General features: G+C 43.4%; 1 protein-coding gene across 2 annotated transcripts in view; it reads right to left on the bottom strand.

Moving 5' to 3' along the window:
• The window catches only part of NEXMIF (neurite extension and migration factor), a 233,617-nt gene that overhangs the window by 92,065 nt on the left and 129,343 nt on the right, over positions 1-12,209 (bottom strand). For both annotated transcript variants that reach the window (XM_079961208.1, XM_079961209.1), the window contains exon 2: positions 8,770-8,878. The gene's annotated coding sequence lies outside the window, so the exon portion shown is untranslated. The remainder of the gene's footprint in view (positions 1-8,769; positions 8,879-12,209) is intronic.

The raw sequence follows: 12,209 nt of genomic DNA, 5'->3' as shown, positions 1-12,209 counted from the left end.
TTAGCAGCCTTCACACCCTAATTAGACATGCCTTCATGAAAACCTGCACAATCGTTAGCAATCATACACATTTCACCAGGCAACCTACATGCATTAGGGCACTGGGGATCTAGATTCTCAAAATAATAGCTTTATTCTTAGCTACTAAGAGTGTAACAGGGCAGTGGTCTGCTGAGTTGGGGTCTGGTGCTTCTACTTTCTCTGTTCAAAACTGCCAGCACTATTAAAATTCAACACCACACCACTGAACACAGCATGGCATGTGAGGCTGTGGAGTGAGGAATGATGTATGGCCATGGAGTACTGGAATAAAACACTGGGTAATTGCATGAATCCATAAATGGTTTGAAAGTTCTCTAATACAACTCAGCCCAACTAACCCTTTAGATCATTTCACACAGACCACTGGCTTTGACCCTAGAAGTCTTTGGTGACCGTTATGAATGCATGAGCTGCATGAACAACTAGATAGTATAAGACAGCTTTCTGTGCTCCTGAGTCAGATACCGTAATTCATCCATCTTGCTCAACAGTGTTGACACCAACAGGAGCAGTTCTTCAGGATTTCTGGCAGGAGCCAACCCTATCCTTACCAGGAGATGTTGGGAATTAAACCTGAAGCTTTCTGCACATGAAGCAAGTGTTCTACCACTGAGCTACAGCCCTCCCTCACCAACAGAAACTCTGTGCTAAGTGACAAAGGGAACTTTTGCTGTTTGAGACAGAGGGCATGTCCTGCCGGTCACCCAAGGTTGTTGTGGGGATTAAATGAGAAGGGGAAATAACAACGTATACTACCGTGAGCTCCTTGGAGAAAAAGGTGACATATAAATGCAATGAAATATATAATAAATGTTGTTGTTGCTGTGTTGTTGTTTTAAAAAACTTAGGCTGCAGCTTTCGCAATTATTGTGACGGAGCCTGAAATAATTTTCTCAGGTGGTTAGTATATGCAGAGTTAAATTTTCCCATCAAACCTGATTTAATTCAAGTTTAAAAAGGAGTTAGCAGGCAGCTTGTGCGTGTGAATAATTTGAAAAATGCTTAGATTCTTTGTAACCCAAAATTAAGCAGGTGGTGCCATACTCCTTAATGGAGAGGGGAGGAGAAGATGTAAAAACGAAAGGGTTGCACTATGCCTGGTTTTATGTCTGGAGAAGGGGCAAATGTGAAGGAAGAACACAGAGACAGACAGAACAGAAGAAACTATTGCATTTGGAGCATTATTGCAGTGGCCAAATCCCCCCCCCCTTAGATTATGCAAATCTAACAAGAATGACATTGCTCCAGCTGAACTCACAAAATGTACCCTGCATGGGTCTTGGGTACGCTATGCTTTCAAACCAAAAGGCCCTTTTAATGTCTACATTTCTGTTTTTTTTTTTCGTCCCGCATTCTCCACCTTCATTTTTAGTATAAATATTCTTTTTCCACCCCCATCAATTTCTTGATTTACATAAACACAAAATAAAAAAAATAAAAATGATACAAGAGTACTGCAGAAATCAAGAGCAATTGTCTTTCTATCATCAATCATCACCATTTCTTCTGTCTCTAAATTGGATTTTATTTCACAGGGCTGTATAACCTTATGCGCCCCCCCCCATCTAGTCCAGCATCCTGTTCTTACAATGGCCAACCAGATGCCTCTGGGAATCCTTTATTACTGCTCTGGGATAACAGAGTTAGGGGGTGCTCGAATCAGGAAATTAATGAATGGTAGAATTTAATATTTGGAGTATGGGAGAGAAGGTGCCAGGCCAGGTATAGAAGTTGGTAAGAATGACAAAAGGTGCTGGAAGCAAGTCATTAATACATCAGTGGAAACCATAATAGCAGCAAGAGGTACTCTGCTGGTGAGGGGAAGGTTACAGGAGGCGAGATGTCACACAGGAAAAATGTGCCCTTTTGAAAAACAGGCATCTGCATAAGGGGAGCAAGCAGATGAGGGGGTTGCTTGGAAGAAGGGTTCTTGGGAAACAGAAAGGAAGTAGGAAGAACACTATGCACTGCTGTGAAGGCAGAACCAGGGGTGTGAGAAGAGGGGCAGGCCGCCCCAGGTTCCATGATGGAGGGGGTGACAAATTATCAAGAAGCAATTACTGCCCTACTAGGGCAGTTCATAAAAAAACTTTTTTTTAAAAAAATGCCTCCTCCAAAGGTCTCCAACCAGGGCTGATATTAGGCTTTATTTCACCCGGGTAACAGACCCCCACCCCATGCACATTTGCGTACACACACAGAGACTAGAAGCCTCAATAGTAACCCTCTGGAGGCTTCACCTAGGGCAAAAATCCTGGCTAGCCCCCCCCCCCCAGCTTCAATGTGAACCATTCACAGTGGGATCAGGTGTTAAACAGGGTTGCATTATTGCCCCAACTCTATTTATTATTTTCTCTATTTATTATGATTCTACACTTTGTCAAATGGAAACTCCCCACATCCAGTAGAAATCATATATCGAAAAGATGGAAAGCTCCTTAATCTGAACAGGCTGAAAGAAAAGAGTAAGGTTACCTTAACTTCTGTCATAGAACTTCAGTATGCTGATGACAACATAGGATGACCTCCAAACCATCCTAAATAGCTTCGCAGAAGCTTACAAAAAGCTTGGTCTATCACTCAACATCCAAAAAACCAAAGTGCTGCACAAACAAGCATAAAACAATTGCTCTGCAGTGACACAAATCCAACTCAGTGGTGTAACGTTGGAAAGTGCTGATCACTTCTCCTACCTGGGTAGCTATCTTTCCACAAGGGCCGACGTTGCTGCTGAAATCCAGCATTGCCTGAGCTCTGAGAGTGCAACTTTCTCCCGATTGAAGTGTTTGAGGACCGGGACATTTGCAGGGAAACCAAAATGCTTGTTTACAAAGCTATTGTACTACCAACCTCACTGTATGCTTGTGAAACATGGACCATTTATAAACACCATCTCTAACTCCTTAAAAGATTCCATCAATGGTGTCTCCAAATTTTTTTACATATCACTTGGGAAGACAGGCAAACTAATGCCAGTGTACTGGAAGAAGCAAAGATCATTTTGTTGCGGGTCCCTGCTATTCTTAAATTCCCAAATATATACCGGTATATAATAAAATTTCCAAAAAAATAATAAACATGTACCAAATACTTTCAGAGTTCCCCAGCTATTAAGGTTGTCCTTAAAGATGACTTCAACTGGTTAATAATGCAGCAGCCAGGTTGCTGATTGGAGTTCCATTACGGGTGCCCTGGCGCCACCAAATTCTGTTACCCCATATCTGCAACATTATGGCAAAAAGAGGAAGGAGCAATATTGTGCTGTTGGGCCATAGCTGGAATGATCCTGCATTTATTTCCCTCTGCCATGATGAAATCATGACATGTAGAGTGTTAATTGCAACATCTAATAAGGTAGATTAGGACTGTCAGTCAACATAGTTTTGTTTGGTTGTTGGTTGCAATCTTCGTTAGTTTTCTTCTTTGTTGTAAAATAATCAATTCAGTTCTGCTTTTAAGATATATTTAGAACAGGTATTCTGAGAGAAAAGATTTCTGTAAAATATGAAGATGCATTTCTTTGTGCCATTGTCTATTTGCCTGCAATTTCCACTTCATTTACTCTCTTTTTTCCTATGTCTCTACCCTTTTGTTTAGTCTTACATTTGGCATTCCTTTAATTTATATTTAGAGTTACCCGACACCTTTACATTAAAATCCGCAATTCACATAATGCATGTTTCTCTGAGAGAAAGGATGCCTTAACGCTAATAACTGCAGATAGGACAGAAGGAGACAATAATCCTTGCTCCCCATAGGTTCTGTAAAAGGGATTTCTAAACTATTGACAAGAGAGCCTTTTGAGGCATAGTGATACTGGTAGTCCCCAATTCTTACCATTCTAGGATGTGGGAGTGGATTTTTTTACAAAGCCTCCTTAGATGACCTGGTCAGTATGGGAACCTCCACTCCCACACCCCAGCTATCCTCAAGATTGATATTGTAGATACCATATCAAGAGGGAGGCTGTTCTGTATGACAGGCCTTTAGTTTGGTGGCATCTGTCCTCTAGAACTTCTTCCCACTGCATATCAGACAGGTGCCATCTCCATTATCTCGTTGGTGCCTGCTGGAGGTCTTAGTTTCCCAACAAGCCTTTCCAAGTGCATATATACATGTCTGTCTTTCTGTCTGTCTGTCTATCAGACATATACATGTCTGTCTGTCTATTTATCTATCTATCTATCTATCTATCTATCTATCCATCCATCTCAGTCTGGATTTAAATTTGTTTTTAAATCTGCTTTTTGTTGTTGGTGTTTTTCTTGTTAAATCATTTTGGAAATTATTCATAAATTAAGTGAAATATATACATAAAGGGCAAAGCCATTTAAAGGAAGAGGAAACTTTTGGGCATCTGACAAGAGTGCCACAGGCATGCCAGAAGTGGGAGTAGGGCAAGGGGGGAGGGGCTGAGCAAAATCAACATTCTGCTTCACTGTCAGAGCAAGACTGGTTTCTCTTTTTTCATATTTGGCTCCCTCTATAAAAGAAAAGAGGGGGTGCTTCATGCAACCTTCCATTTATTCTACCCTGCTCTCCTTAGAACTGCACCAGCTGTTCTGTTTTATTCCCCAGGCAGGCCAATCTGCCCATTTTACTTAGCTTTTTAACAAAGCAGGGCGGGGGGATGGGGGACACAAAACAGAAACAATAATATGGTCAAAGACAGCATCCCACATGCACACATTTCCTTTATAAATATTATTTTTTTGGCCACAGTAAGGCATTGAGAAATCCCATCTGTTTTGGTGTGTTGTACCTGTTAAGCGGTTCTACCTAAGTCCACACATGGCCCAAAAAGATATTCCTGGAGAACCAAACCCATCTCTCTCTGTAGAATTCTCCCCACCCTTTCCTTTGTATCCCTCATAATTCCTGCCCAGAATACAACACATGGATTGCCTCAGCCAAGAGTCTGCCTATTCTGAGGGAAGGCAGACTTGGTTTTCAATCTACTTTGCTAAATTTTCGACTAATTGCTTTTTAGCACACTTCCTCTGCCAGTATCTTCACAGCTTAACATGGTCATTCCTCTGGGAGTCCCCCCCCCCCGAAAGAAAGTAAAATCTAAATACATTCCTGTGATGTAATTGCTATTGGCCTTTGTAACAGACACTTCCTCCCCCACCAACAACTGCTTTAATCAAAGTTTTAAGATTAATGAAAATCAGGAGGATAAACGGAGATTCTATAAACATTTTAAGAAGCCAGAGAACTGGGCATGGTATAACCCATAAATAGTGTAGCTAGAAAACCCATTGTTCTAGGACAGTTCCCACTGTATTTTTCTCTATGAACATCAGATCTGGAAGGCACCCATATGGTGCTCTGTGGTGGGTGGACACTTCCATATGGAAGTATGGTGGACATACAAATGAACCACAATGGAAAGAAACTGGGTGTGACTGAAACACAATGCTCCCCCCCCCCTCAAAAAGAGCAGGTATGGTGGTGGCAATGGGTGCAGTTTACTAGTTTTAGCTGGCACAGCAATGATGTGATGTCTTTCTTCCGGACAAAGGGCATCCTGATCATTCTAAACCCTAAAAAGGCAATGGTGTTGCACATCCTAAGTTCTCACATCCAGGAGATGGGAAAGTGGCCTGCCCTGGATGGATGCAGTGCTTCATCCTTCCTACACCAACCTATTCACTCACCTCCATGCAATTCAAGTTTGCCTATGGTTACCAGGCTACTAAAGAAAAACAAGTTAGGCTTAAACAGAGAATAATGCACCACTTCTCAATATGCATATTCTGAGCAAAGCAAAGCAAAAAACAACACAGTTGTGTCACACTCCACAAGTGACAGGACACGTAAACTTTATATTTTCCCTTGAGAACATTCAGCAAGCTTCATGGTTCCTTTCTTGAATCACCTGGGATCTTCAGAAGCACACATTTCAGACATCAGCTATCTTTGTTTAACTCCAAGTCAATTGGATATCATAAAAGGGATTCCAAGTTCTCCAGAAGCTTTCTGCACAAACATCTTTTCATTTTGGCAAATCCAGCCTTGGCCCCAGCATCTCAATCTCATGACTCACCCAGAAATTTCAATCAAGTAGAACTGGTAAAGTCAACAACCAAAATTTCAGTGTTGTGTGACGTGTCCCACGTGTTATCCATTAAAGGCACTTTATAGAGTGTTTCTCTGCAAACCCCAGTTCACTCCTCTCTGGAGGAAACTAAGGCCTCCAGAGAAAAACCTTGATGCAGAGCTTGCAACAGTGTGGAGATGAATTGCAATTGTGGAACACTTTGGAGATTTTGTGAAGAGTTGCAGGACTTTGTAAGCCACTGAACTCAGGACTTGGCATGTGGAGCCAAGCACAGACAGGACTTTGTATAAGCTCAGAGATGACTACTTGCAACATCTGTAAATAGTGTAAGTATAAAGAGATTTTAGTGTTGGCCTAGTAAAGATAACTGCTACACACCTGTTTCCTGAGGTGAGCTTAACCACTTTACTCAGCTTCTGTGGTGCGCACACACAACTCAAAACAAGAAATATAATATTGAGTACCGTAACTGGTCTGGGGAACTGAGGCAAATATAGCAACAGTTAAAAGATTAAGTGCCCATCTCTGAGCAGGCCCTAAGTTCCCTTGCACATCATCTCTAACCCCCCTCCCCCATTTCCTTTAACCCAAACTTCAGCAGAGGGTCACCCCAAAACAGGGGGATGACAGATTAGTGCTGTCCTCTTAAACTTGCTCTCAGAAGTGAAGTTTTAGAAACGGTTTTATGAGCCAAACTACCTATGGGTAGTCTTCTTGCATGCTTGAAAAGCCACTTCAGGAGGACAGGACTGAGAACATTGGGTGGGAAATGGGTAACTCTGGCCACATTTCCACCATCTAAAGTCACCCCTATCTAAAGTACATAAGAACACAGGAAGATGCCTTCTATTAAGTCAGAGCACTGGTCCATCTAGCTGAGTATCACCTGCAATGACTGGCAGTGGCTCTCCAGGGTTTCAGGACAGGAGCATTTCCTTCTCTACCTGGATATGATGGGGATTGAACCTGGGACTTTCTGCATGTGAATCAGATGCTCTGAGCTACAATGCTTCTAGGGCCAAAATAGTCGCTTTTTGAAGATGAAAGGTATGTCAAGCAACAGTCACAGGTGCTTCGTCGTTTGCTTTCTGTTACACTTCTATCCCACCCTTTTCTCCAAGGACACCTTGGAGTACATGTTTCTCCTCTCCATGTTATCCCCACAAGAACCCTGTGAGGTAGTTTAGACTGAGAGGTGGTGACCAGCCCAAAGACACCCAGTGAGCTCATGGCTAAGTGGTGATTTGAACCCCAGTCTCCCAGTACTCTAACCCAGCACTCCCACCACAATGGCTCCCATGCAGTGTTCACATGTAATGTGTAGTTTAACCCAATGCCAGCATAACTGTCAGCTTGACACAGATAGAAAAAGACCCAGACAACCAGTCACAGATCTAATTTCCTTAGATCTACTGGAGACCTATTCCAAAAATACACATTTTTAACTGAATAATAAAACACTGCTTGCAGGAGCAGAGCAAAGTGACTGTGATTCTCCCAAAACAATTGTAATCTTCAGATTTAACTGTCAAGGCACAAGAGCTGCAGGTATCAATGCTCGAGAGAGACAGCGCAAAGAGTGCAATTATTATTCCCTGCTCTCCTATTTGAGTGCACTGGCTCCCAAGTACGCCAAGGTCAGGAGAGAGATGTGGCAAAAAGGTTTTCCTTTTCATTAGGGAGAGGCAGGAATACCTCACATTGTAACAGCAAAAGGTCGTCACAGTAAAAAGACTGGCAAAGCAAAGATGAATGCAGCAGCTGAAGATCAGAAAAGAGCTGAATGAAATTACAATAAGTGAAATCAACATGCATCTCTCTTAACCAAATTATCTCTTCATTCCTAGAGTCCCACTGAGCATCTCAGATATTTCAATTCACATCCTCTCTTCATTAGCAAATATTAACTGCCTGTGGGTGTCAAGAGTTAAAAGAGTATATACACTGCATTTCTATTTCTTCCTTTCTTCCAAAGGGCTTAGGGCAGTGTGACCGCAGCTCTGTTCACCACTCCTTTTATCCTCACAAAAACCCTTGTAAGATAGGATAGTCCAGTGGTTCCCAAACTGGGTGGCTCTGCCCCCAAGGGATGAAGGGGTGGTGGGATTATTGGGGGCTGCTAATAAGTAAGAGGGACACGGGTGGCGCTGTGGTCTAAACCACCGAGCCTCTTGGGCTTGCCAATCAGAAGGTTGGCAGTTCGAATCCCCACACTGGAGTGAGCTCTCGTTGCTCTGTCCCAGCTCCTGCCAACCTAGCAGTTCGAAAGCACAAAGTGCAAGTAGATACATAGGTATCTCTGCCAGGAAGGTAAACGGTGTTTCCATGCGCTGCTCTGGTTTCACCAGAAGCGGCTTAGTCATGCTGGCCACATTACCCGGAAAAACTGTCTGAGGACAAACGTTGGCTCCCTCAGCCAGTAAAGCGAGATGAGCGCCGCAACCCCAGAGTCGTCAGCGACTGGACTTAACTGTCAGGGGTCCTTTACCTTTTTAATAAGTAAGAGGGGCAGCAGGGGGAGCTGGAGGTACAAATTACTATCAGGCTCTGCAAAGCTGGCATCCCCAGAGCAGAGTTTGTACTCCAAGAGCTGTGACAGCAGCAAATCCAACAGGAAGATACTATGCAAGTGTGAAATGTATGCAACATCTTTGCCGACTTACCATGGAAGCAGTCCTCAGTAAGAAATACTCATAGGCTTGTTTAGAAGCATTCCCTTCTCCCCAGCTGGTCTCTAACACTCCTAGGAACAGTGCTAGGAACACAGGAGATCTGCAAACAACATCAAGAGAAGGAATGGATTAAGAACAAATAATGCAAAGGCTTGGGTGGGTGAAGCAACATGAGAGAGAGATCAGCACCGTGGAACAAAAGCAGTTTGCAATTAGTGACTGCTTCAAGCAAAGAGGCAAAGCCCCAGCTCCATGATAACAGAATCTGTGATCTTCTCATTCTAACTTTTAAAACACTCACTTGGTGTGTTGATTTGTTTAGGTTAGAAAGCAGGCAAAGAGAATCCAACATAAAAGCCTCAGTAGTGAGCCTTCTTTGGGCAGAAAAGGACATGATGGTCAACACAGTATGCCACTGAAAATGGCAGCCCTGTGTTGGGTTCTCCCTCTCTTTGTGTAGAATAGGTGCCATGGACTGGCTGGACACAGAGGAATAGTGGGAGAAACCAGCTGGGGTACCCTCAAGGGAAGAAGGCTCAGAGCCCAAGGAGTGGTGATAGGACAATGATGAGTGGTCAGAGGGAGAAAACTGGGAAGAGGAGGTGTCAGAAGCTGAAGAGGTAACAGGACTTAATGGAAGAGTCTGTGGTAGACCGAAGTCAAGAAGCTGAAGCAGCAGAGTAGGATTAGGGATGCCAAGAGTCAGGCTGGTGAAGAGTGTCTCCCCCTCCTGATGAAAAAGCAGGAAAGACATGCATGCAGGCACAGTCTCCAATTGCTTGGAACAAGCCCTGGAAAGAAGGGGACTTAGCTAAGGGGACGTGGGGACTTTCAGTTTTGGAGTCAGACCCACTCCATTTCATAGAGTCAGACCCACAGGGAATGAGCTGCTGTGCTCATTAGACCTGATGCTCAGCCAAGTCTGTGGAGATTGTGTTTTTGCTGCTGAGGAGTAAATTCCAATTTTGAACTGTGCGTGATTTACTGACTGGCACGCTGTGACAGTAGACTGATCCAGGTTGTGAAATCAAGACATGGTGCCTTTTTTAACACTCCACATTACTGGTGTTGTGACCTGCCACCTGTGCTGCTGACTTGCTCACCTGCCTGCTCTGTCATCACCCTGGAGTTTCTGTGGCCACCTATTGGCAGACACGCGAACTACAGCATGGCAGCCTTACAACAGCAGGATAAGGTGGTATAGAAATACTTTTATAAATAAACAATGCACTTAAGGTTGTGAACTGAAGCCTGATGTCAGAGCATGGGAAGCTGGCATGCACAGACACTGTGGGTTAAAGACACAATTCTGTCATATACACAAGATCTGCTCTCAGGAAGATACATATCCTGCATTTCATACCCTCCCAAAATTCTGAATTCTATCATATGCAAATTTAACACATGCTCACTTTGCAGTTCCCATTATAGCATGAAGAGAGAAAGCAGAGGACTGCATATGATGTTTTAAATGCATTATACAAATGTGACACTAGATGGTGATGGTGAGCTTATGGCAAATTTTCATAGCTTTTGTGTATGTCTAGATTCCACCATAATCAGCCATCATTGCAGGGGTTGGACTAGATGACCCTTCGGGGTCCCTTCCAGCTCTACAATTCTATGAGTCTATGAAAGGGGGAGTACCATTGTACTCAGGTCCTTGCTGGGGGATTCCCATGGACCTTTGGTTGACCACTGTGGGAACTAACTAGATAGGATTTAGTCTGACTCAACAGGGCTCTTCTGGTGTCTTTAAATGGCAGCATGAAGCAAGTAAGGTTCTCAGGGGTCAGTGCAAAGGCAGTTAAGGCAGAGAACAGACAGAAAGGCCACTGCTGCCTAGGCAAAGTTCCAGTCTGAGCAGGAGGCCCTTGTAGTCCTTCCTGTTAAGGAGAGCCAGTGGCTGACCTGGATGGAAACCCTTCCACTATCCAGGGAGATGTTCCAGCTTGCAGGCAGGTATAATGCCTCACCACACAGGGCAGTCAAGGAGGGAGATTCAGACTTCCCAGTTCTTCCAGCAGCTTTGGACAGCTGCTATCTTTGGAAATAAATCAGAATTTGCAAAGCTAAATTTCTCACAGCGCCATTTAACAAGCCAGACACTAAATTCTGTGTGCGGTGTGAGAATGGCCACAATAAATACATGCAACCCTCTCTGCAGCCCATGAAAACACTTCTTAGTTCTGAATGTGTTTTATTTCCTCAATAACCTGGGGAGTTCAAGGCATCACTTTTGTTTTACGGAGGAGTAGTTCAAGTACAGATGTAATGTTTGAGAGATCTATTCAGATAGTGGGATACAAAGCTGAGCTCCAGTTTAAATGCAGCCCTCTTAGCTTAAAAATGGAAAGGAAGAAAAAAGAAACCTAGCACCTTACCTAGGGTTGCTATATTTAAAAGGGGTGTGTGAGAGAAAGATTTGGGGATGTTTTGTTCCTGTATAGAGGGGGTCCTGAATTCCTGATTCGCCCATTGTGGAAACCAAAATATGAAAAGGCAGCTCTTGAAATCCCAATTATTTAGCCCATTGGACTTATTGGTGGGAGAAACAGAAGAAACATAAATGGCAATTGTGCATTATAAAGCAGCAAGTGCTTGTTTATTGTTAGAAGGGGGGGTGCTACCTCCTCAAAATAAAATGCATTTGCCAATTTTTACTGTGTATGGAAATGAAAAACAGGTTTAAAGGAGGGAGACAGAGCAAGAGAGAAAGAGAGCAATAAACCAAAAGTGCCTAATTATTTATATAAGCATCTTAATCAAAATGAGGAAACCTGCAGTGTCACTTTCTATGTCGATTGATAAAGCTGGCTCCCACCCTCCCAAAAAGAGGATCTACACCAGGTGCCCTAATTAACAATCCCGGAGAGGATTTCTGCACACAAACACAGACAGACACGGCTTTATGAACACCTTTTGCACTCCTATGCTGTGTACTCCCATTAACCCTCTGCGCTGCTCTATTTACAAGTCATTTCCACTGTGCATATTTCCCAATGCCTCGGAGAGCAGGCGCAGCTGTAATGCAGCACTCAGAGGCAAAATAACTGCTAACTGAATGCAGGGCTGGGTGGATAAATTCTTCTTTGGGGAACTTCCTCCCGTCCCACTATGTCTTCCAGTGAGAGAAGGAGGGTGCAGAAGGGTGTGGAAAGCAGGCTGCTTCTACTCAAGCATGCTACATGTCACTGCATGAGGACATCATTGGCATTAATAGATGTTTGCATTAGATTTCAGGGAGTCTTTTCGCTGCTCCACACTAAGAAAGCAAGCTTTACCAATGTATTTTGTCTTGTGTTACAACATGGGCTTCAACTGATCAAACTGCTGCCCGACATAACATATGTGACCAAACTGCCTAATGTTGAGCTATCATCTTTTATGACAAATCAGTGCACATACCTTTTGAAAGCCTTTCAGTGCAG

This window comes from Podarcis cretensis (genome assembly GCF_951804945.1).
Source record: "Podarcis cretensis genome assembly, chromosome: Z".
NCBI lineage: Eukaryota > Metazoa > Chordata > Lepidosauria > Squamata > Lacertidae > Podarcis > Podarcis cretensis.
The sequence above is the reverse complement of the archived record's forward strand: the minus strand, read 5'-3'. Positions and strand labels throughout refer to the sequence as shown.